Here is a 25,143-nt window from a genome sequence, read left to right as displayed (position 1 = left end):
GGAGAAGGAAACGGCAACCCACTCCAGTATTTTTGCCTGTAGAATCCCATAGACAGAGAAACCTAGCAGACTATGGTCCATTTGGTCTCAAAGAATTGGACACAACTGAAGTGACTTAGAATACACGTACCACCTTTTATACGTGCATTCAAGCATTTCACAAGCACCTTATGGTACATTTATAGTAACATTTCCTAAACGAGAGACGCATATGAGTCAAATGACTTAATGTCAGATTCTCCATGAGTCAAAGATGGAGCTGTTTCATTGAGTCATTACCTGTCAGTCATAAATTCTCAGGAGAATTATTTAAACATAAACCATCTGAAATCATAGTAAGGAAACAGAATAAAAAACCATTTTCTTACTAGTTTTCAACAGTAGATTGTTTGAGAACACATTTGGGAGACTCCAACTGAACTGAACTGAACTGAATATGTAAGATACCACTAAACTGAAATGCAAAAAATACTGTTCTTACCTTTAAATTTTCTTTTATACTATTATCTGTTAAATCCTATTCTAAGACCCCTTCTTTCTATTATTGTGCTTATATAAGAAGTACATTAGAGAAGTCAATCAGTTCACTTCAGTTCGGTCGCTCAGTTGTGTCTGACTCTTTGCAACCCCATGAATCGCAGCATGCCAGGCCTCCCTGTCCATCACCAACTCCCAGAGTTTACCCAAACTCATGTCCATTGAGTCAGTGATACCATCCAGCCATCTCATCCTCTGTCATCCCCTTCTCCTCCTGCCCCCAATCCCTCCCAGCATCAGGGTCTTTTCCAATGAGTCAACTCTTCGCATGAGGTGGCCAAAGTATTGGAGTTTCAGCTTCAGCATCAGTCCTTCCAATGAACACCCAGGACTGATCTCCTTTAGGATGGACTGGTTGGAGCTCCTTGCTGTCCAAGGGACTCTCAAGAGTATTCTCCAACACCACAGTTCAAAAGCATTAATTCTTCGGTGCTCAGCTTTCTTCACAGTCCAACTCTCACATCCATACACGACCACTGGAAAAACCATAGCCTTGACTAGATGGACCTTTGTTGGCGAAGTAATGTCTCTGCTTTTTGATATGCTATCTAGGTTGGTCATAACTTTCCTTTCAAGGAGTAAGTGTGTTTTAATTTCATGGTTACAATCACCATCTGCAGTGATTTTGGAGCCCCCCAAAATAAAGTCTGACACTGTTTCCACTGTTTCCCCATCTATTTTCCATGAAATCATGGGACCAGATGCCATGATCTTAGTTTTCTGAATGTTGAGCTTTAAGCCAACTTTTTCACTCTCCTCTTTCACTTTCATCAAGAGGCTTTTTAGTTTCTCTTCACTTTCTGCCATAAGGGTGGTGTCATCTGCATATCTGAGGTTATTGATATTTCTCCCGGCAATCTTGATTCCAGCTTGTGCTTCTTCCAGTCCAGTGTTTCTCATGATGTACTCAGCATATAAGTTAAATAAGCAGGGTGATAGAAAGCATCACTATGAACAAAGCTAGTGGAGGTGATAGAATTCCAGTTGAGCTATTTCAAATCCTGAAAGATGATGCTGTGAAAGTGCTGCACTCAATATGTCAGCAAATTTGGAAAACTCAGTAGTGGCCACAAGACTGGAAAAGGTCAGTTTTCATTCCAATCCCAAAGAAAGGCAATGCCAAAGAATGCTCAAACTACCACACAATTGCATTCATCTCACAAGTTAGTAAAGTAATGTGCAAAATTCTCCAAGCCAGGCTTCAGCAATATGTGAACCGTGAACTTCCAGATGTTCAAGCTGGTTTTAGAAAAGGCAGAGGACCCAGAGATCAAATTGCCAACATCTGCTGGATCATTGAAAAAGCAAGAGAGTTCCAGAAAAACATCTATTTCTGCTTTATTGACTATGCCAAAGCCTTTGACTGTGTGGATCACAATTAACTGTGGAAAATTCTGAAAGAGATGGGCATACCAAACCATGTGACCTGCCTCTTGAGAAACCTGTATGCAGGTCAGGAAGCAACAGTTAGAACTGGACATGGAACAACAGACTGGTTCCAAATAGGAAAAGGAGTATGTCAAGACAAGTCAATAGTGATCTGTTAATTTTGTCATTACTGTCTCAGTATCCTAGGTTCTGAAATAACCACCTTATAAGTAATGCAATAAATAAAACTATTAGAAAACATAATTGTGAAATTTTTGAATGCCTTAAACCTGACCACAGACTTTTCACTGCTCCTTCTTTGAGTGGTAAAGATTCTCATAAGAGTATATGCCAGAAATAAAACATTCGTATTTTGCATATGATTCTGTAGGTAAGTATGTGTTAGTCACTCAGTCGCACCCAACTTTCTGCGACCCCATGGATTGCAGCCCACCAGGCTCCTCTGTCCATGAGATTTTCCAGGCGAGGATGCTGGAGTGGGTTGCCATTTGCTTCTCCAGGGGATCTTCCCAGCCCACAGATTGAACCCGGGTGTCCTGCACTGCAGGCAGATTCTTTACAGACTGAGCGACAAGGGAAGCCCAATGATTCTGAATTCTCATTAAAATTACTTCTCACCTACACTGAAAAGTAGTTTGAGCCCTAGTAAGCTTGTTTTCAATCTATCGTGTGCAAGCCTGCATTAGTAAGAAACTATATTTCAGGTAATCCATTTAAAGCAGTATGGTTTCTTAAATAAATATTAAGTAGAAAAATATTTGATCTGAAGTACACTGGGGAAAACATATACCAACACAGATGTTCCCGTAATTCTTGAACTGCTTGACATTGTCACAGGTGTCTCTAACGTTGTTGAGGAAGCCTTGAGGGCAATGAGATTTGCTATGTCAAATGAGCAGCAGATTCTAATCAAATTCCTGGTTGCCTAGTTATGGTACTTGATAATGAAAAAATAAAAACACTGTTCTTATCAGTTGGTATGTGTACTGTTAGTATAAATTTACAGTGACATAACTAACAAAATGCTGAGACCTTATCCAAAGTGTAAGAACTTGTTGAGTCCTAGGGAAGTAGAAATAACACCAAGAAATAACCACAAACCCTCACTGGAAAGTCATCTTATTGTGGACTCATAACATGTACCCTGAGGAGAATACCTTACCTTATAACCTCCTCATAACACCCTTCTCAGGGCCCCATGAGACCATGCACCTTCCTTCATGATCACCTCATAAATAATTACCTCTAGTGGAGACTAGCACAGACCTGCGTCATCAAGAAAAATTCAATTTCACTAAATACCTGTTTAACTCAAGTTTCTGTTTAATGAACCAATTCCTGTATCCAAGCAAATGACACGTTTAATAAGGCAGGGGATATAGTTCTACAAATTGTAATGAATGGAAAGCCCCATATAGAAATGCTATTTCCAAACATGGGTATATCCAACCCGACTACTTTGGAATTAATTCTTCATGCTGTAACTGTTTTTACATACTGGAATTTTGACAGTCTACAGAAGAGAGGAGAAGGACCAAGAAATGAGGCAAACATGGGGTAAACTTTACAAAGTGTAAAGCTCAAAAAGGTATAAAACTCAAATGTTGGCAGGATAAGCTAAGGACAAGTTTACTGCTAAAAAAAAAAAAAAAAAAAAATGCAGAAACAGGCAGAGATAAAACAGGGGCACTGTGTTACTGAATTTAAAGCCTAACTTCAAATTCTCCCACACAAGATTCACTAATAACAACAACAAAGAATTCCCTGTTACACAAATCATCCACTTAACTGACAGACAAACCCAAGAAAACACACTGCTGGATTATTTTTTTAAGGTCCATCTGGAGCTCAAAACACTTTGTTGCTGTTGTTTAGTCACTAAGTTGCGTCTGACCCTTTGCGACCCCATGGACTGCAGCACACCAGCCTTCGCTGTCCTTCACCATCTCCCAGAGTTTGCTCAAACTCACATCTAAGGATAGAAACCGGGTCTCCCACATTGCAGCTGGATTCTTTACCATCTGAGCCACCAGGGAAGCCCCCCTAGATATTTGGTTTTCTTTAAAACATTCTTTAAATTAACCCCAGAAATGGCAACATACTATCAACTTCATTCAAATGAGAGTTCAGTTAAACTGAATGCTTTCATTTGAGAATTAATTTATAGGAAATGGCCAGCAGGAAGAAGCATCTCCTTTAGGAAGTAACTGAATTTGATGTTTTGAGACTGAGCTGAGTAGGTGCTTGGATTAAATGAGATGTGTCAAAAATCAGTATGAGAACATGTCTGGAAGAGAACCCAGACCAGAGCACAGTGGTTACTTCCAGAAACTGGGTTGCAGGGAGGCAAGTGCAGGAGAGAGATGTTGCACTATATACCCTTTTGTATCTTTTAAGTTTTACATCATATGACTGTGCTATTTAAAGAAGGGAGTACATATTTTTAAAGTTATTATGTTTCTCCTATAGTATGAAGACCAATGACAACATAATCTTTCAGGAAAACCCTATTCTTAAAACAGTAAAATAAATAGCAAATGCCACTCCACCTCTCAGGTTAATGAGCTGTGCTATCTTGAAATCATAAAGAATGCACTAAAAAAGAAATAAAAATAAAGAATGCACTCAATCAAGTGTCTTTTGGTGACAGAGAGCAGTACTCACAAAAGCCAATTAAACAATTGTATTTCATTAAGTGTCATTACACATTATTTAACATACTCTTCAGGGCAAAAAATAAATGTGATTCCAAATGAATACTTTTAGCTCCTATTGATAAAACAGAAAGAATACAGAGGGAAAACAATGTGAGCTTTCTTTTTCTTTTTTTGCCTCAGAAGCTTTTAGTGATCCCAGGGCTGACATAAACATAAACTGAACTTTGAAAAAGGAGGATGGACAAGACCATAAATGAGAGACCTGTGAATTATTCAGTGTAGCTTATTTTAAATCCTCTAATAAAAAAATACTTTTAATTGACTATATTATTACTACTGATTAGTATTAAAGTTATTGAATCCATTCATGACAGTGAAGAAAAGATCTTGGAATTACTTCTCTTTAAGGCTAGAATCATCATGAAATTGGATAGAGACAGAAAAGAGCAGCGGATAGAATGGTATACAGAAAGTGGCAGCACATAAGGACAACAGCTTTTTCCTAGGCCCACTTCTCTGTCTCTAGCTCCATACTTACACCCCTCCCTTGCTTCCATCTCTCCTTCCCTACTTGCTTCTAACGAGACATTATTCCAGACAGCAGGAATTCTAAGAGGTATTTCTTGGATGTGTACACAAACAATAAAAAAAAAAAAAAACATAGACAGGGGTCTGACCATACAAGGAGATGCAGATTCTGATGTATTCTAATCTGGCCACATTCTAGTGCCATGAGTCCCAGTGTTGCCACAACAACTTTGCAAATGAAGATAAAGTTTGGATTGAGAGCTGTGATAAGGGAAAGAGAATTTCATAAACCTATTGAAAGTATATGAATGGGTATGCTCAACTCTGCTTCCTCTTGGCAATTACAGGCAAATTTTTTTTCTGCTAAAATTTTTTGTTAGTTTATTATTACAGTTGTTAAATTTAAAATGTTTATTTAAATGATCAGTGGCAGTGCTTTGAATATTTGAGAGCAACTCATAATGTAAAAAACTACTGTTTTGCTTTGGAATGCACTTTTCTTGTTACATTTCTTGAGCTAATGCTAAAATTAATCTTAGCCTATTGGGACAATAATGAGCTTTAAGCAGAGTAAACTGGACGAGGGAAAATGCTAACTGAAGTTTTGCCAGAGTTAGTCCATAGAAAAGGTAATCCAAATTTCAACATACATGCAAGGCATTTTAAATCCAGGAAACTAATGTCCTATTCTTTTCCTATTACTGTTTAAAAATGCTTCTGAAAACTCTTCATACTTTTCAGCAAATGCCAGCTGGCTGTGGCTTCCTTAGCTGCTTCTAACAGATTCAGATCAGGACTAGATTAGATACTGTAAGGTTTGGTGATGGTGTAAACAATCTCCCTCAGCTGAAATGACCTTAAGTAGTAAGGTAAAACGAAGCAAAAAATCTTAAGAGACTGAAATGCGAGCTTTTCAGAGGAAAAGGAAACATTCATTGTACTCACAGGGGCAGTATTTATGTAAGTACCTGCCATGGTCCAGGCATATGATTGTTCTAGAACACTTTCTAAATATAAATCTTCTCATCTACAATGAGAAGTCCCATTTCTGAACACATTTAAATTTGTGATAGTCATAGTTAAACCTAGGAATATCAGAAGGGGCTTATTTGCATTATTATTATATTTAAAATATCAATAACCACCCTGACATTTAGAAATTACAAATTACATATTTACTGTTTGTCAGAAACTATGCTAATCTCCTTGCTTGCATGATCTCATCTAAAACTCACAACAACTCAGTGAATAGGTACTATTTTAAACCATTTTACAGATGGGGAAACCAAGGTAACTGACACACAGTAAGTGTCATGACTGACTTAAAAGCTCACACTTAACCTCCGTGCTATACTAACTTTTGGAATTTTAGCGATGAGGAGAGAAGAACTGGCCTTATTTATGTCACTATGAAGTGATTCACATTGATACCTTGATGGTAACTGCTCAAATAAACTATTTCAATTTAAGCCAACTTCATCTATAATTTTACCTTTTAGGTGAAGCACATTCCATTTGTACAGTTCCAAATTCCAAAACGTACAGTTTTGACTGTAAAACTAATTAACTACTATTAATAGAGTCTTTAGTAGGGTCCAGGTGCTGCTCTTAGGTAGGTGTTATTTTTGTCATCCCTACTGAAGCCCTGAGGGGTTACGTTTACCCTGCTTGTGAGCACAAGAGCTGGGATTCAAACACAGGCAGTTTGGTTCAAAGGCTCCAAGTCACTGCTCTACAGCCCTTCAACTGAAAGAGTTAATGAGCCATAACAATAATGAATTTTGTACTTTGAGAAGTGAGGGTTGGAGCAGAGTGCCTTAAGCGGCCCAGGAGTTTCATCATTTTACAGCATAACATTTTCTCCCTTGCTGTTCACCCTTTGGGGAAGCTAAATTTTATGTCAGAAGTAGACATCAGAAGGGAGAGGAATGGCCATAGCTATTTAATTGGCCTGGGGACCCCCTGCATCAGCTCCCACTCAGCATCACCCACTTCCTAACAGAGTAAGCTAGCAAGGTTCACTGAGAATAACTATGAAAATCTTCAGAAAACACACATTTCTCTTCTCTTCTAATTGCTCCTCCTGTCTTACTGAGTCCATAACCCTAGGTAGGTTCAATGCTCTATGCTTGCTCCTCTTTGAAATGTCTTATTGATGTCTGAGTGGAAAGTACACTACTAATAATGAATATTAATTGTACTTACCTTCAGGATTAGAAATATAACTATAGATTTTAATGAGGTGGTATAAGTTATTAACATTTATTTAGTGCTTTAAATTTTTACAATCTTATTTAGAATGCACAATTTGCAATGTCAGTTCCATTTCTTAGTTGCAAAAACAGAGTAACAGTTTGGCAAAGTGACTTGCTTAAAGTTATACAGCATACTGATAGTGAATATTCCTAGCCAGGATAACTCTTTAACCAAAAGTTCTTATTGGCATTGATGATCTAACCATAGCAACACTTAACTTGTATGCACTTAACTTGCAGTGCTGAGCACTATAAGTATATAATACAGTTCTCATAACAACCCGATGAGGAGGTTATTTTTACTCCAGTTTTACAGATGAGAAAACAGTCTCAGAGAAGCCAAATCATTTACCTAAGTTTGCACACTCATTGAGTGGAAAAGAATAAGAATCCAAACTCTGGTCTCTCTGACTCCTGGGACTTCCCTCTAAGCCCTGGGGAATAAAAGTACATGTGTAAAACAGTGGCTCCAGATGGTAAAGAATCCACCTACAATGCAGGAGACCTGGCTTTGATCCCTGGATTGGAAAGATCCTCTGGAGAAGGGAAGAGCTAACCACTCCAGTATTCTGGCCTGGAGAATTCCATGAGCTTCCCTGAAAGCTCAGTTGGTAAAGAATCCATCTGCCAGTGCAGGAGACCCCAGTTCAGTTCCTGAGATGGGACGATCTGCTGGAGAAGGGATAGGCTACCGACTCCAGTATTCTTGGGCTCCCTTGGTGGTCCAGCAGATAAAGAATCCACCTGCAGTGCAGATAGACCTGGGTTCAATCCCTGGGTTGGAGAGATACCCTGGAGAAGAGAAAAGCTACCCACTCCAGTATTCTGGCCTGGCGAATTCCATGGACAGTCATGGGGTCACAAAGAGTTGGACATGATTGAGCGACTTTCAATTCAATCAATTCAATGTGTAAAATGTTCTCCTTACCTAAAATTTTTTGAGAAGTAAGAAGATAGGAGGAGGGATTGCACCTCTATGCCAGAACAAGGAAGTATGGTTGTTAGCTTAACCCTCTAAATTTCAGGTCCAAAATAAAAGAAAACATGGACAAAATGTTCCTGTTTCTGTCATTAGGCTCTATGTTGCTTATGTTTTAAATAAAAACGTACTGGGTTAAGGACATTGAATCATGGCTCAGCTGGTTCACTGTAATACTTCTCTCCACCTACACTATTTACTAACAACAATGCTACCTAGGAATAATAAATAGGAATAATATAATAATTAATAATTATAAATATAACAATATAATTAATAAATATAATAAAATTATTACATATGATGTAATAATAAATAGATAATTAAGAATATAACAACATAAAATAATAATTGGGAAATCATTAAGTGACAGCAGGAAACATTGATTATGGGTTGTGAAAAGATACTACAAAAATTGGAAATGATATTAATACTGTGGGTACACATATACAGACATATGCACACACACAGACACACAGATGTGTTATTTGTTATTCAGATATAAGAATATTGACCATGTCTAAAAATGGCTTTGTGCACTCTATTAGAATAGGACTGCTTTTCAAATTGAATAACATCTGGTTAAAAGTAGGTTCATTTGCACAAATTTATGCTTATCCAAAACAAGATTTCAAAAATTTCAGCAACTAGATTGTGGTAGGAGAAGGTATATCAATAAGGCTGAACATGTGGCATAATTCTTTTTTTAAAGCTAAGTCTTAGGACAGTTAAAAAATGAGTATTTATCAGGATCAAGATATATTTATTGGATTGACCAAAAAGTTTGTTCGGATTTTTCTGTAAGATGTAACAGAAACCCCTAAGTGACATTTTTGGCCCATCCAATATACAAGTAAAAATGTAAACTTTTCAGGTAAAACAGCCTATTTATTAATCAAGAATTATGCTTATTTATGAAATTAAAGGATGCTTGCTCCTTGGAAGAAAAGTTATGACCAACCTAGACAGCATATTAAAAAGCAGAGACATTATTTTGCTGAAAAAGGTCCATCTAGTCAAAGCTTTGGTTTTTCCAGTAGTCATGTATGGATGTGAGAGTTGGACTATAAAGAAAGCTGAGCACTGAAGAATTGATGCTTTTGAACTGTGGTGTTGGAGAAGACTCTTGAGAGTCCCTTGGACTGCAAGGAGATCCAACCAGTCCATCCTAAAGGAAATCAGTCCTGAATATTCATTGGAAGGACTGATCCTGAAGCTGAAGCTCCAATACTTTGTCCACCTGATGTGAAGAACTGACTCATTTGAAAAGACCCTGATGCTGGAAGTGATTGAAGGCGGGAGGAGGAGGGGATGACAGAGGATGAGATGGTTGGATGGCATCACTGACTCAATGGACATGAGTTTGAGTAAGCTCTGGGAGTTGGTGATGGACAGGGAAGCCTGGCATGCTGCAGTCCATGGGGTCACAAAGAGTAGGACACAACTGAGTGACTGAACAGAACTGACTGATGCTTTTTCTGGCACAAGCTAGAATAAAGATTGCTGGGAGAAATATCAATGACCTTAGATAAACAGATGACACCACCCTCATGGCAGAAAGCAAAGAGGAACTAAAGAGCCTCTTGATGAAAATGAAAGAAGAGAGTGAAAAAGCTGGCTTAAAACTCAACATTCAAAAAACTAAGATTATGCCATCTAGTCTCATCACTTCATGGCAAAATTGATGGGTAAACAATGGAAGTAGTGAAAGACTTTATTTTCTTCGGCTCCAAAATCATTGTGGATGGTGACTGCAGCCAGGAAATTAAAAGATGCTTGCTCCTTGGAAGAAAAGCTATGACAAACCTAGACAGAATATTAAAAAACTAGAGACATTACTTTGCCAACAAAGGTCCATTTAGTCAAAGCTATGGTTTTTCCGGTAGTCATGTATGGATGTGAGAGTTGAACCATAAAGAAGGCTGAGTGCTGAAGAATTGATGCTTTCGAACTGTGGTGTTGGAGAAGACTCCTTAGAGTCCCTTGGACTGCAAGGAGATCAAGCCAGTCAATCCTAAAGAAATCAGTCCTGAATATTCTTTGGAAGGACTGATGCTGAAGCTGAAGCCTCAATACGTTGGCCATCTAATACAAAGAGCCGACTCATTGGAAAAGACTGATGCGAAAGATTGAAGGCTGGAGGAGAAGGGGTAACAGATGATGAGATGGTTGGATGGCATCACAGATTCAATGGACATGAGTTTACCAAGTTCTGGGAGATGGTGAAGGACAGGGAAGCCTGGTGTGCTGCAGTCTATGGGGTTGCAAAGAGTTGGACATGACTAAGAGACTGAATAATAACAACCTTTAAATTGCTTTTATTTGAGGCAGGGATCAAGGCGACCACATTTCCCATGGTAAACTCATCTCTTCTTTTTATTGCCCAGTTGCTCTAGCCAACCAAAATGCAAGTCCCCGAACTGGCCAAGCTGTTTCACAGCCTTTGCTTGAGCTGTTCACATTGCCTGGAAAGCACTCTCTTTTCCCTGCCCATCCTCACCTGCCAAAGACTTATCTCCAAGATACTTTTCCCTAAGAAACTGCTCCAGATTCATTACTATTCTCCTTCCTTGTTCAAGAAGTGACCATTTCTTCTGCAGGCACTTCCCTACACATTCCCCTTCCGTTACTTCTATCACATTACTCATCTCCTTATCGCATTTACTTACATGCTTCTCTGTCTGACTAGATTATAAACCGTGTTGAAACCTGTCATTCTGTAATAGACTCTGTGAACCCCTCCAAAGACCTTTTTTTTTTTTTTGGATGTATCATGAAGTCTAAGATTTAGATGAGTGCCAGAGCATTTCCTTCAGTCTTTTATATGAGTTCTTACTTTTACGATAGCTGGTAGCGCAGTTGGTAAAGAACCTGCTTATCAATGTAGGACACACAAGAGATGTGGGTTTGATCCTTGGGTCAGGAAGAACCCCAGGCAAAGGAAATGACAATCCACTCCAGTATTCTTAACCAGGAAACCCCATAGACAGAAGAGCCTGGCAGGCTATGGTCCATGGGGTCACAAAGAGTTGGACATGACTGAGCACGCACACAGGCAACAGGGAACAGAACATTAAAAATTCTTTAATTTGTTGGCCATGTTTAATTGACTTCCTTCTGAGGCCAAGAACCCTATTTGTCTCCAGAGCACTTCAACTTCACAGAACACCCCCAGAAGTTATCCATTATCCCTGTAAATGTGAATGCTCTTATTTAGCTGGCAATCTCTAGTGAGCACATTGAGTTCTGCAACCTGAGCAGATTTTCCTCTCTGTAAAGGGTTACATTCTAGGGCTGAAGTAAGTTTTTTTAAACCTATTTTTAAATTTTTACCTAATAATTTTCTATTTTTGTTTTAAAATATGACCCATCAAGAAGAAAAGTTCAGTCTGCATTTTCTAATGAAATTTCTAATAAATCTCTTTCAGGTCTGGATTTTACAAACAGGTTGGAGTGAATTTCTTCAGGCAGTGGAAGAAAAGTTTCAGGATTTAAGTAGTATACCAATGATCACAAATAAGTAATAGCAAAGGTGATAGAATTTCTTAGGAGGTAAGTGTATTTATGAAGATCTGTGGTGTATTTTCAGCAAGAATCAAAGATTTTACAGTATGAAGGAGCATCAGATTTAAAGGTGGCTCCCCAAACAAGTTGTCAATGTATCTACTAGTTTAGTTGCTGTGACTATTGTTAGACAAATCACAGTGGGAAGCTGATTATAGCTCACAAAAGGCCTGTTCATGTTTAAGATTCAAAGAGGTTTCCTTACCAAGGACTTAATTCATAAAGTCTTTGGTAAGGAAGATGTTATACAAAGACATTATTGTTTCAGAACTGGGAATCCACTTCTTGAAAAAGCCAGTACCATCTAGGATTCTGCTTAATTGTGTCTTAGTTACTGGCCTGGCAAAGTTTTGAACAGGCTATAGTCTGTCAGAAGTAAAGAGTTCATCTTCTGGGGATATATCAGGTCCTAGCTAATGAACTTTACTTTGATAAAATTATAAATTCTCTTTTGGGAAACTTATAGCCTTTCTGAACTGAAACAACAAGTAGAGAAAATCAGTCTAAGGACTTAGGTCATTTTCAGAACACAACAAAAGGTCATCCACATTTTGGTTACAGGCAGAATCACAGAAAAATTTACAGTCTTTGAGGTTGGGGTTGTTGAATTGTGAGGAGCAGGAGTGTACGTACCTCTGAGATACTTCCCCGATCGTCTAGTGGTTTAGACTTCACCTTCCAAGGCAGGGGGTATCAGTTCAATTCCTGATTGGGGAGCTAAGATTCCACATGCTTCATGGCCTAAAAACCAAAACATAAAACAGAAGCAATATTGTAACAAATTCAATAAAGTCTTTAAAAAAATGATCCACATTAAAAAAAAATCTTTTAAAAAATGGTGTACCCGCCAGTCAGGATGGCTGCTATCCAAAAGTCTACAAGCAATAAATGCTGGAGAGGGTGTGGAGAAAAGGGAACCCTCTTACACTGTTGGTGGGAATGCAAACTGGTACAGCCGCTATGGAGAACAGTGTGGAGATTTCCTAAAAAACTGGAAATAGAACTGCCATATGACCCAGCAATACTACTTCTGAGCATACACACCGAGGAAACCAGATCTGAAAGAGACACGTGCACCCCAATGTTCATCGCAGCACTGTTTATAATAGCCAGGACATGGAAGCAACCTAGATGCCCATCAGCAGATGAATGGATAAGGAAGCCGTGGTACATATACACCATGGAATATTACTCAGCCATTAGAAAGAATTCATTTGAATCAGTTCTAATGAGATGGATGAAACTGGAGCCCATTATACAGAGTGAAGTAAGCCAGAAAGATAAAGAACATTACAGCATACTAACGCATATATATGGAATTTAGAAAGATGGTAATGATAACCCTATACGCAAAACAGAAAAAGAGACACAGATGTACAGACAGACTTTTGGACTCTGTGGGAGAAGGCAAGGGTGGAATGTTTCGAGAGAACAGCATCGAAACATGTATATTATCAAGGGTGAAACAGATCACCAGACCAGGTTGGATGCATGAGACAAGTGCTCGGGGCTGGTGCACTGGGAAGACCCAGAGGGATGGGATGGAGAGGGAGGCAGGAGGGGGGATCAGGATGGGGAACACATGTAAATCCATGGCTGATTCATATCAATGTATGACAAAACCCACTACAATATTGTAAAGTAATTAGCCTCCAACTAATAAAAATAAATGAAAAAAATAAAATAAAATAAAAAAACAAAAAAAAAAATTAAAGATAATTTGGAGGAAAAAAAAAAATCTAAGGATCAATGTAGTCAAAGTTGTTAAAGCTAAGATGTATGAGCAATTTCTTCATTTAATAATAATACTGAAAAGCCAGTGTGGTTCCTTGTCTCAGTTTGTATAATAAAAAGTTACTGTCAACTGAAAAATATTGAACAATCTAAAAGTCTAAAATTATATTTATTTGGCAGACATACTGAGGACTTAAGCTTGGAAGACAAGGTCTCAGATAGATTTGAAGAATTGTTACAAAGAGCTAAGGATGGAGTCAGGATACATAGGAGGCTTTGAAAACAAAACAAAGCTGGTAGTTGGAACATGAAAAGTTTACTGCTAATTAAAGAAAATCAGGCATCTCAAGTTAATGAATTTCACACCTTTCTATAAATGGGAAGATAAAAGAGTCTGGGCTTGTTGAAATTGTTCCCTCTATATGCATCTTGATTAGGGCCAGTATCCTGTTTTTCTCCATCCTGAATCCCCTCGGTGCACAGTCGGGGCAGCTGCACTGGCTGATGGCTTTGTGGTGACAACATCCTTTGTTTACTGATACGGCAGACCCTTATCCACAGTACAAGGAATATTCTTCTGAGTTGAGAAGCTACTAGTTAGTACTACTCTTTCACAACATATGACATGGTCACAGTCTGAATGAAAAACAGTTGTTTTGCTTTTTCTAAGTATTTTACTTTTGTAGGGATCCCAGGTCTTAAAAATGGGTTACATTTTTCCAAATATCAGCACTTTTCTTCATCTTCTAGTACCATACTTAGGATCTGCCGTGATTTACTTAAAACCTCATTGAGAAGTATAGAGATGCTAAATGTGACTAATGCAAAACTGAAAGAAAAGAAAAATAATTATCATAATTAGGAGTAGTTGTCAGAAACACTCTTGGCTCACTTATTTGAGATAGAAACATCCAGGCTTGTGTTCCCTAGGTAAATATCCGTTCCAGGAAAAGTTAGCTGTACTACAAGAAATCTGTGGTCCTCCCAAACTGACTGGAATCCAAAACACAAAGCTATCTTAATCAGTTTTATTTTCATAACATATTTTCATATGCTCATGTTTTGGTTTCTGAAGTTCTGTTCACTTTTCAAGCATGCAAATTTCCTCAAGTTTTCATCCTCAGCTTTTGAGTTTTGTCAGTTTCAATGAAATCTGCTCATACTGGAAGTTGCTCAAGCAAATATTATTTGGTTGTATTATATTTTTCCCCCAGTGAATAATGTAGCAGAGCATTTGGTAGCCTACTTAAAATCCATTTCCACCCCCCTCCTTTGTTGTCCTTCTCTCTCTGAAGCTAGAAAGCCAGTTATTCACTCACTTCTCCAGCCTCCCTAGAAGCTAGGTGTTTGCCAATGTGACCCAATTTGGGTCATGGAGATACAATAGAAAATTTGCTCGTTAACTTCCCAGGAAGATATTCCTCCCTGGTAAAAGGAAAGTTGAAAGTGATGAGAACGTCTCTTTCCTTCCCCATCTTTCCTGCTTTTCTATATGTTTTCTGGTGAGGAAAAATCTGAAACTGTTAGAGTCAATGTGTGTCTATCAGGAGAAATCCCACATTTTTCTGCTGTACCATCCTGGAACCACTTTTTATTGTATGACACACTCAAGTGTCTTCATTATGTAAGCCACCACTGGCTGCATAGTCTGTTGTGTATAGCCTAAAACAGACCATATAAATATTATTTATGTATTAAAATATTTATTATATCTGTCATGTTTACATTTGAAGATTAGAAAACATATGATTATGTTCCATTTGTTTCTTGCCTGGAATGACTATCAGAAAGTTAAAAAGATTCTGTGGAAATCTTTGGCACAATCTAATATTTCAATGAGAAAGGAAGAGAGGAACATAGAGACAATTGCAACTGCTCTGTATATTAAAGAAACATCATTAAAGGGATCCATAACTGGGAATTGCCATGTTAATATGAATATGACTGTTAAAGCTCAATAGTTTTCTAATCCTATCCCATCTCTTATGTGCACTCCTTTTTTGAATAGCTTTATTGAGACACAACTCTCATAAAATAAAATTCATACTTCCTCTTTGAAAAGGATTTTTATCCTATTTTTCAGAAAAATGAAGACACTCAAGTTGAACCTTTCTTGCCCCATCTCTATCTTCTCTAACCAAAGGTCTCTACACTCACCATTGACAAGTCCAACCCCTCTACCCTGGATTCCTATATCCTTGGTTTTTTATTCCATCAAGAATCTTTACAGTCTTTCTATTTTGTAAGAAGCTAGTTCTTAGATGCAAGTTTCCAAAGGAGGTATAAGCAGTAGGGTGTGATCCAAATGGGGTTAGCTAAACAGTGTGGTCAGAGACCAAGAGGACTGGCCAGGGCAAGACTGCTGATTAGACTGAGTCAGCTGGGCTTGGCAAGTTTAGGAGACTCATCAGGCTTTAAGGTCTCTTTTAAAGGTAGCAATCAAGGTCAGAAAAGCAAACTAACTAAACTCTTCAGGACAGTGGACAAGAGCCAGTGCTAGAAAGAACTTGTTCTCTGATTGACGCCTGGGAAACCATTGCCCTCTTATCTACTATAGTCTAAGAATTCTTCAGTCAGCACCTTTCTCTGTCAGAGCCTTCTAGATATTGGGGAAATTTAAAGCAAAAAGATTTTAAAAAGAAGTATGGGAGGAAGGAAAGACAAAAGAAAAAGGAATAAAGGCAAGAAAAAAAAAAGATACTGTCTTCATCTATTCAAGAGCTCTCAGTATTCAAGTCAGATTCGAGGCTTAGCTAGAGGACTGGAGTCCCTTGTGCATGATAAGTCACTTCAGTGGTGTCCAACTCTGTGCGACGCTATGGACTGTAGCCCACCAGGGTCCTCTGTCCATGGGATTCTCCAGGCAAGAAAACTGGAGTGGATCGCCATGCCCTCCTCCAGAGGGTCTTCCCGACAGAGGGATCAAAACCGAATCTCTTATGTCTCCTGCATTGGCAGGCAGGTTCTTTACCACTAGCACCACCTGGGAAGCCCATTTGAGTCTCTCATGGTAGACTAATTCTTTAGAACCTTGTAGTTTTCTTAACAGCTTTCCTTTCAATATCTACCTTGAGAAGAGGACACTGAATAAGTACAAAAGCAAAGACAATTTATGGATATGGCTGTCAGTTAATTCCTCTTTATCTCCTTTTTGTGCATTTAGAATTGTGGCTCAGAGGGTAAAGCATCTGCCTGCAATGCGGGAGACCTGGGTTCGATCCCTGGGTCGGGAAGATCCCCTGGAGAAGGAAATGGCAACCCACTCCAGTACTCTTTTTTTTTTTTTCCCACTCCAGTACTCTTGCCTGGAAAATCCCATGGAAGGAGAAGACTGGTAGGCTACAGTCCGTAGGGTCACAAAGAGTCGGACACGACTGAGTGACTTCACTTTCACTTTCCTAAAATCCTTGGCTTTCCTGGTGACTCAGCAGTAAAGAATCTACCTGCCAATGCAGGAGACTCGGGAGACTCAGGTTTGATCCCTGGGTTGCGAAGAATCTTTGGAGAAGGAAATGGCAACCCTGTCCGGTATTTTTGTCCATGGAAATCCCATGTACAGAGGAGCCTGGCAGGCTACAGTCCACAGGGTGACCAGAGTCGGATATGACTTAGCTACTAAAGCTCCACCACCACCACCTAAAATCCTAAATCCAATGCTCTCTTCTTGGACTTTAATTATTTTTACACTCTGAGAGCATACTTTTTTTTTTAAAGTAACATGCCTTTTGAAGAGCCTGCTATGCTTCCTTGGTGCCCCTCCCGTCCGCCTGACTACATTAGAGGAGTTGACTCTTGTTACTACTATTGGGTGGGCACTAAGCTTTAGTTATTGGTTCTTTAGTGCTTGCTTTCTTCACCTTCTCTCCTTAGAAACCATCTTTCTTCCTGAGGGTCAACTCCAGGTGCTTTAAATGACTATTTCTTGGTTTCGTATCACTAACTGTAATGATTCCTGAGCCCCAACCCCATTTCTCTAAGTATCTTCTACTATGGATGTCCTATGATTACTTCAAATTTAAGCACTGAAGTTAGTCTTAGCCTTACCTACCCAAAATGGCTTGTCCTACCATATTCACCTTATTTTTCACTACATTAGTAAAATGCTAGTTACCTGATACTGTTAATGAGCAGCCTGTCTCCATTCCTAACCTTTTATGAGAAACTTTCAAAATTTTATCTCCGTCTTTTCCAGGATAAAAACTTTCTAGGAAGAACATTAAGCAAACAAATGTACCAGGTTAGACACCATACATCATTATCAACAAGAGAAAGTTAGAAACAGGTAAAAATATCATCCTATAATTTTTTAATTTCATTTTTGAAAAACACAAACTTGAGGATGAGATTATTTTTTCAGAAATAAATACAGTTAAAGTGACTTTTCCATGTATAACAAAAAGGTATTTCTTTTACCTATCTCTACCTCCCAAGGTTTAGAAAGCAAAAAGTCCTGTTTACTAAAAATCCATCATTGGTTCAGACAGATGTACTTTAATTGAAGCACTATTTACAGCCTGGAGCCCTCTCTCTATGGATGCTTTTGATCCAGGAACTATAATTAAAAGCCTCTGAGTAAATGGCAGTGTTCTTATAAAACACAGGGAAATTGTGGCCATTTGAATTTCTAGCAATTTCAGCTACAGAGAAAAGGACTTTTTAAGAAAGCTGCTTACTGAATTTCCCTCTTAAGAGGGTTCTCTTTTTCTTTCTGCTACTATATGGAAAGGAAAAATCAGCAAGTAAAATCAGAATAACATTTATCCATTCCTCAACTCTAGTTTTTTTTTTTTTTTTTTAAACTTTCTCAGAGCTCTAGTATATGTTTTTCTGTAGAACTAGTTTTCTACATGGTGTCTATATTTTCATTTTTAAAAATCATACCAACAGCAATTGAACCAGTTATGTGAAGTTATGTACAAAGCACACTTTAGGAATGGTATTATTGCCTTTCTCCTATATCTGTTGCTCTTCCCTCTGTTACTTGACATGCTAATATTTCACAATGATTCAAGAAAAGTGAAACTCTCATGCTGGACAGAATATAAACCACCACGTTCTTGGGCTCCAAAATCACTGTGGATGGTGACTGCAACCATGAAATTAAAAGACTCTTACTCCTTGGAAGAAAAGCTATGACAAACCTAGACAGCATATTAAAAAGCAGAGACATTACTTTGCCTACAAAGGTCTGTATAGTCAAAGCTATGGTTTTTCCAGTAGTCATGTGTGGATGTGAGAACTGGACAATAAAAATGGCTGAGCACTGAAGAAATGATATTTTTGAACTGCTGTGCTGAAGAAGACTCTTGAGAGTCCCCTGGAGTGAAAGGAGACCAAACCAGTCAATACTAAAGGAAACCCTGAATATTCATTGGAAGGACTGAGGCTGAAGCTGAAGCTCCAATACTTTGGTCTCCTGATGCAAAGAGCCAACTCATTAGAAAAGACCCTGATGCTGGGAAAGATTGAAGTCAGGAGGAGAAGGGGATGACGGAGGACGAGATGGCTGGATGGCATCCCTGGCTCAATGGACACGAGTTTGAGCAAACTCTGGGAGATGGTAAAGGACCAGGAAGCCTGGCATGCTGCAGTCCATGGGGTTGCAAAGAGTTGGACAAGAATGAGTGACTGAACAACAATTAGTTATTGTGGCTTCACATAATTGGGTAGGAAAGGCATCACACAGGACTGTACCAAGGGTTCAAGTAGCATCATGATATCCTCTTACTCTTACTCAAAAATGAACTTTACTTTTCTCTCTTCATTCTCTTCTAAAACACTCAGACATCATCTATGTTCAGGGATGATGGTCCTATCTTTCAAAAATGTAAGCATTCCCTGATAGTTGCAGAGAAGGATTCTGATTGACCCAGGGTCCATCCGTGAGTCAATTACCGTGGCCAGAGAATCTGAAATGAGGCAGTAGAGTTTAGTGGTTAAGAGCAAGTACTTGCAGATTTACGTACTCTCCTTTTAATGTACTCTCTGATTCTTGCCAGGTTCATAATCCCATTTTCATGGGAACTACCACTGCCTTTTTCCCAACTCAGTGTAGGGGCCTGAAGCCTAAGCATTGACCAGTGAGAGACAGCCCAGGTTGTGCTTGTTCATTTCTCTTCTCATCCCTCCCTATATAGCAGCTATTTCTACTTCCCTGGGTAGAAGAGGAGAAAAATAAGGATATACTCAGTTCACTTCTCCCTACATTTGTTATTATCTATGGGAATTCTGATGATTTGTTCTTAGCTTTCAAGCACTGCTTCTGGGAAACACAAGTAGAGCAATACTAAGCTTCAGCAGAACCTTCTACTTGTGTATTGGCTCTAACTGTTCCCGCTTTATCTGTTTCTTTCCTAACATGGTTGTTACTGACAAAATTCTGCTAGTAAAAATATATATATATTTTTATATACCCATAAATATACAAATGTGTGTATTATTTATAGAGTGTTACTTAGTTAGATATTGGTAGACAGAGTGTGTGACTCAACTTCACTAGTCCATCTTTATGCAGAAGTAACCACAATTAAAGGAGCCACTCAAGTGACTCTCACCTAGACATAGTTTGCTTCAAGGGCATTTGTTATGTTGTCCTAGGCAGAAAAGGGGCTGGCAGTTTCTGTTGGAAAATTTTGTGTTCTGCCTCACCAGTTATTCCATTAAATATATATATGAAAGAAAGCACGCACAGTCCCTGATAAGCTTTGTTTATAATCTAATTGGGTAGCCCCTCCCTGCTTCCTGCACACACCTTCTCTTTTCTTTGCTTTCTGAATATAAAAGTCTTTTGTAATTATCCCTTTCCATGGTTGAGAAACAGTCCCAAATTGTCTGTTCATTAATCTAGCTCTCTATCTTATCTCACCGTTTTGGCTAGGGGCAAGTGCTAAGCTTTGATGATTTACCAAGTCATCTTTCCTCTTTTTTTTTTTTAAAGACTTTTTTTTTAAGAGACATTTTAGGTTCACCACAAAATCAAAAGGAAGAAGCAGAGATTTCCCAGAAACTCCTGCCTTTGCACGTGAATAGACTCCTCATTACCAACACTCCTAACCAGAGCAGTACATTTGTTACAACTGATGGACCTACACTGACATATCATAGTCACTGAGTTCATGGTTTGGACAGATGAATGACATGTATTCACTTTGATAGTGTCATATACAGCATTTTCAACACCATTTTAAAAAGCCTCGCTGCTCCACCTATAGTCATCTCCCACCACCAACCTCTGGCAATGACTGATCTCTTTACGGTCTCCATAATTTTGCTTCTTTGAGACTGTCACAAAGTTGGAATCATACAGTATGTAGCCTTTTTAGGTTTACTTCTTTCACTTAATAACATGCATTTAAGGTTCCTCCGTGACTCCTCACGGTTTACCAGCTCATCTCTTAGTACCACTGAATGATACTCCATAGTCTTGATGTACTACCGTTTCTTTACCCATTAACTTACTGACAGACATAGTTTTTACTTGTAATCTTGGAAAGTGTAAATAAAGCTGTTACAAACATTTGTGTGCAAGTTTTTGTGTGGAGATAGTTTTCAATTTCTTTGGATAAATTCTGAGGGGCATGACTGCTGGATCACATGGTACGAGTACAATTAGTTTTGTAAGAAACTGCCTAAGTGTCTTCCAGTGTGACTGTATCATTTTGACTCTCATCAGCAATGAATGAGTGTTCCTGTTGCTCTCCTTCCTCTCGGGCATTTAGTGTTGCCAATGTTCCAGATTTGGGCCATTCTAATAGATACATAGTAGTATCTCATTGTTGTTTTGCATTCTCTCATGATATGGAGCATCTTTTTATACGCTTATCTGACATCTGTATATCTTCTTTGGGGATGTGTCTGTTGAGGTCTTTGGCCCATTTTTCAATCAGGCTGTTTGTTTTACTCTTGTTGAGTTTTAAGAGATCTTTGTGTCATTTGGGATAACAATCCTTTATCAGAAATATCTTTTGCAAATATTTTTTCCCAGTCTGTGATTTGCGGTCTTCTTATTCTCTTGGCAATGTCTTTCACAAACCAGAAGTGTTTTTACTTTACTGAAATTCAGCTTATTCACTATTTCTTTCATGGATCATGACTTTGGTATTATATCTTAGAAGTATGCATCAAACCAAAGGTCATCTAGGTTTCTTCTGTGCTATTTCCTAGGAGTTTTATAGTTTTGTGTTCCAATTTTGGGTCTTGGATCCATTTTGAACTAGATTTTGTTAAGGGTAGAAAGTCTGTGTCTACATCAAATTTTTTGCACATAGTTGTCCATTTTTTCCAGCACCATCTTTGCTCCATTGTATTGCCTTTGCTTCTTTGTCAAAAATCAGTTGAATATAGATCAGAGCCTGTTTCTGCATTCTCTATTCTGTTCCACAGATCTATTTGTCTGTTCTTTCCCCAAAATCACACTGTCTTGATTACTGGAGCTTTATAGTAAGTCTTGAAATCAGATAGCATCAGTCCTTCAACTTTGTTTTTCTCTTTCAATTTTGTTCTGGCTATTCTGAGTATTTTGCCTCCCATAAAAATTTAGAATCAACTTATCAATAACCACAGAATAACTTGCTGGGATTTTGATTAGAATAGTCCCTCTACTTCATTCTGTCCCAGAGTCAAATGCTTTCAAGTTGCTCCTGGCTAAACAAAACTGCTTGCTGCTGTCTTCCTCATGGCTTCTCCTTTCCCTTTCAAAATTACATCTTTTGACTTCTGCTTCCCTTCTAATGAAAACTCCAATAGATGTTAGAAGAGCCATGACCTGATGTACATGACTTACTGCTAGTTCCAAAACCTTCCTAGAAGTATTTTCTTTTCACCAAGTGAATATCTAAAACTGGAAGTGTATCAAGGAGTTTTCTAGTTGGACCTGTATATTTTGCCTTTCAACAAAAGCTGGCCTTTATAGTCTGGGTGTTGGGTCAAGGTAGGGAGGTAAGCTTTCCTTCCATCTTGAGGAAAGGGAGGAGAAAACTATTCAGGGAAGATGGTTCTTTCTACCAAAGGCTCACTGAAGACCCAAACTTAAAAAAGTCCTGTCTCTTCTCACCTTGTCAGCTAAGGAATAGCAGACCCTGACTGAACTCGCTCTGGGCTTCAGGGAGCTTTGGAGAACATTTAGAGGGCCTTTGTAGCCTAAGAGATCTGAGTTCAAATCTTTGGATGGCAGTATGACCTAAATCTAATATTACCCTGGGCAAGTTATTTGAGTTCAGGATTCTTCACTTGTAAAACAGAGATATTAACCCTTACACCCTTATCTATTGGGTGTCGACTATGGGATGGAAGCCCTTCTTGGTGGCTCCCATGGCACGGGTCCGAGGAGGAAAGAGATTTATATCAATGAGTGTAGGATGCTGGGAAAGATTGAAGGCAGGAGGAGAAGGGGATGACAGAGGATAGATGGTTGGATGGCATCACCGACTAGATGGCCATGAGTTTGGGCAAGCTCCGGGAGCTGGTGATGGACAGAGAAGCTGGTGTTCCGCAGTCCATGGGGTCACAGAGAGTCGGACACGACTGAGTGACTGAACTGATCTGAGGATAAGGATGGCAGAGAGGAGGGGAATGATGGGAATTTCAGTAAATAAGCTGGTGAGAAAGAGGCATGATTACTTCTCCATCTGAGCGACTTCCTATATGCTCCTTTCCTTCCCCCACAAGAATCTCAGAGTTGAGCCTGTTTGCTCTTCTTTACACTGTCACCACCACACCTTAAGTCTGATAGAAGTCCTCCTGTTCTTTTAAGACTAGAACTGAAGAGAGCATAGACTTCTCTTTGGCCTGCCAGTCCTTGAAACCACAGTACTTTGGTTTTCTAAGAGATTCTGCTGCTAGCAATAAGGCAAAATATGCAGAATTTTATTTAAAGAAATACTTCCTTTTTCAGAACCATCCTTCCTCTTTTGTTTCTTAGAAATAAAGCTGGAGAAAAAAAAAAAACTAAAGAAATTACAGGGGGGAAAAGGAGTGAAAGGAACTAAAGGGAAAAAATAAATAAATAAAGGTACACAGCCTTTGAGTATTCAAAGGACAGAATGAGAAAATTCAATTACAGTTCAGGAAATAATTCAATTCAAGAATTCCTCTGGACTTCTTGTTAGGAGGTGGATTTGGGGCCTCTGGGCAGAAGGGGAAAGAGAAGGGAGGATGAAAGGCAGACATACATAATTTACCTTCATCTCTTCCATTCTTCCATTTCCTTATCTAACTAATTTTGCAACAAGGTCAGAGTTACGCTCAAGTTGCATAAGAAGTTAGGACTGGATTTTGGATTGAATAGAGCTTTGTTAAGGGAGGTGAGCGACATTACTGGGTGATCTATGAAAGAGCAGCAGTTTGAAAGCAAAGAGCTTGCCTATGGACAATTCTCCAGGGTAGTTCTTTAGGGACTCTTTATAGGTATATACATATGTAAGTCAGATCCTGTCTATATTCATTCTTGTGTTCAACTATTAGTTGTATCTACTCTGTGCTATGATAAATACTGGGGACCCAGGGATACAATGTGTGTGCATGCTGCTCAGTTGTATCCAACTCTTCTGTGACCCCATGGACTGTAGCCCACCAGACTCTTCTGTCCATGGAATTTTCCAGGCAAGAATACTGGAGTGGGTTGCCATTTCCTTCACCAAGGGATTTAAAGATGCTTGTGTAATCATCAACACGAAATGCTTTACTAATTAAGCTGAGTTATCATTCAGTACAACAACCATTCCGCACAGCAAAAACTATTTCAGAGATGATGGAGCAGTAGAGGATCCTTCCTATACATTAGGGGTTGGCAAACTTTCTCTCTAAGAGCCCAAACAGTAAATATTTTGCTTGGCAGGATGTATGATCTCTGTTGAAACTATTCAACTCTGCAGTTGTAGTGTGAAAGCAGTCATAGACCATACCTCAATGCCTATGCATTGCTGTGTTCCAATAAAATTTTACTTATGAACATAGGAATTTCATATAATTTTATGCATCAAGAAATATATTTATTCTATGAATTTTTTCAACCATTAGAAAATGTAAAAAACATTCTCAGTTCAAGGACTGTATAAAACCAGACAGTAGGTCTTAGTTGTAGTGGAATAAATACAGTATAAGGATATACCTGTTTCATTGAAACAGTTCATCTGCTGTACATCAAAGATAGGGTGTTTAATGGGCAGGTTTTCTCTGAATAAGAGGCAAAGGAATACCCTCACTTTTTGTTAGTTGTAGCACTACAGTCCCATAGGTTTGGATACAGGCCAAGATGGCCTCAGAACATTTATGGCATTTCAGACATCACCAAAAAATTTGATTTGGACTGAGGTTTGACACTATATGGAACACTTCAGAAAAAATATGTCAAAAGGTTAGGTTTATTTAATAATAGTAATAATAATAATAGGGACTTCCCTGTGGGGGAAAGACTTAGCCTTCCACTGCAGTGCATGAGTTTGATCCCCTTTTGGGGAACTAAGAATCCTCATGGCCAAAATACCAAAACATCAAACAGTAT

Source organism: Cervus elaphus, chromosome 9 (genome assembly GCF_910594005.1).
Source record: "Cervus elaphus chromosome 9, mCerEla1.1, whole genome shotgun sequence".
Classification (NCBI taxonomy): domain Eukaryota; kingdom Metazoa; phylum Chordata; class Mammalia; order Artiodactyla; family Cervidae; genus Cervus; species Cervus elaphus.
The sequence above is the reverse complement of the archived record's forward strand: the minus strand, read 5'-3'. Positions refer to the sequence as shown.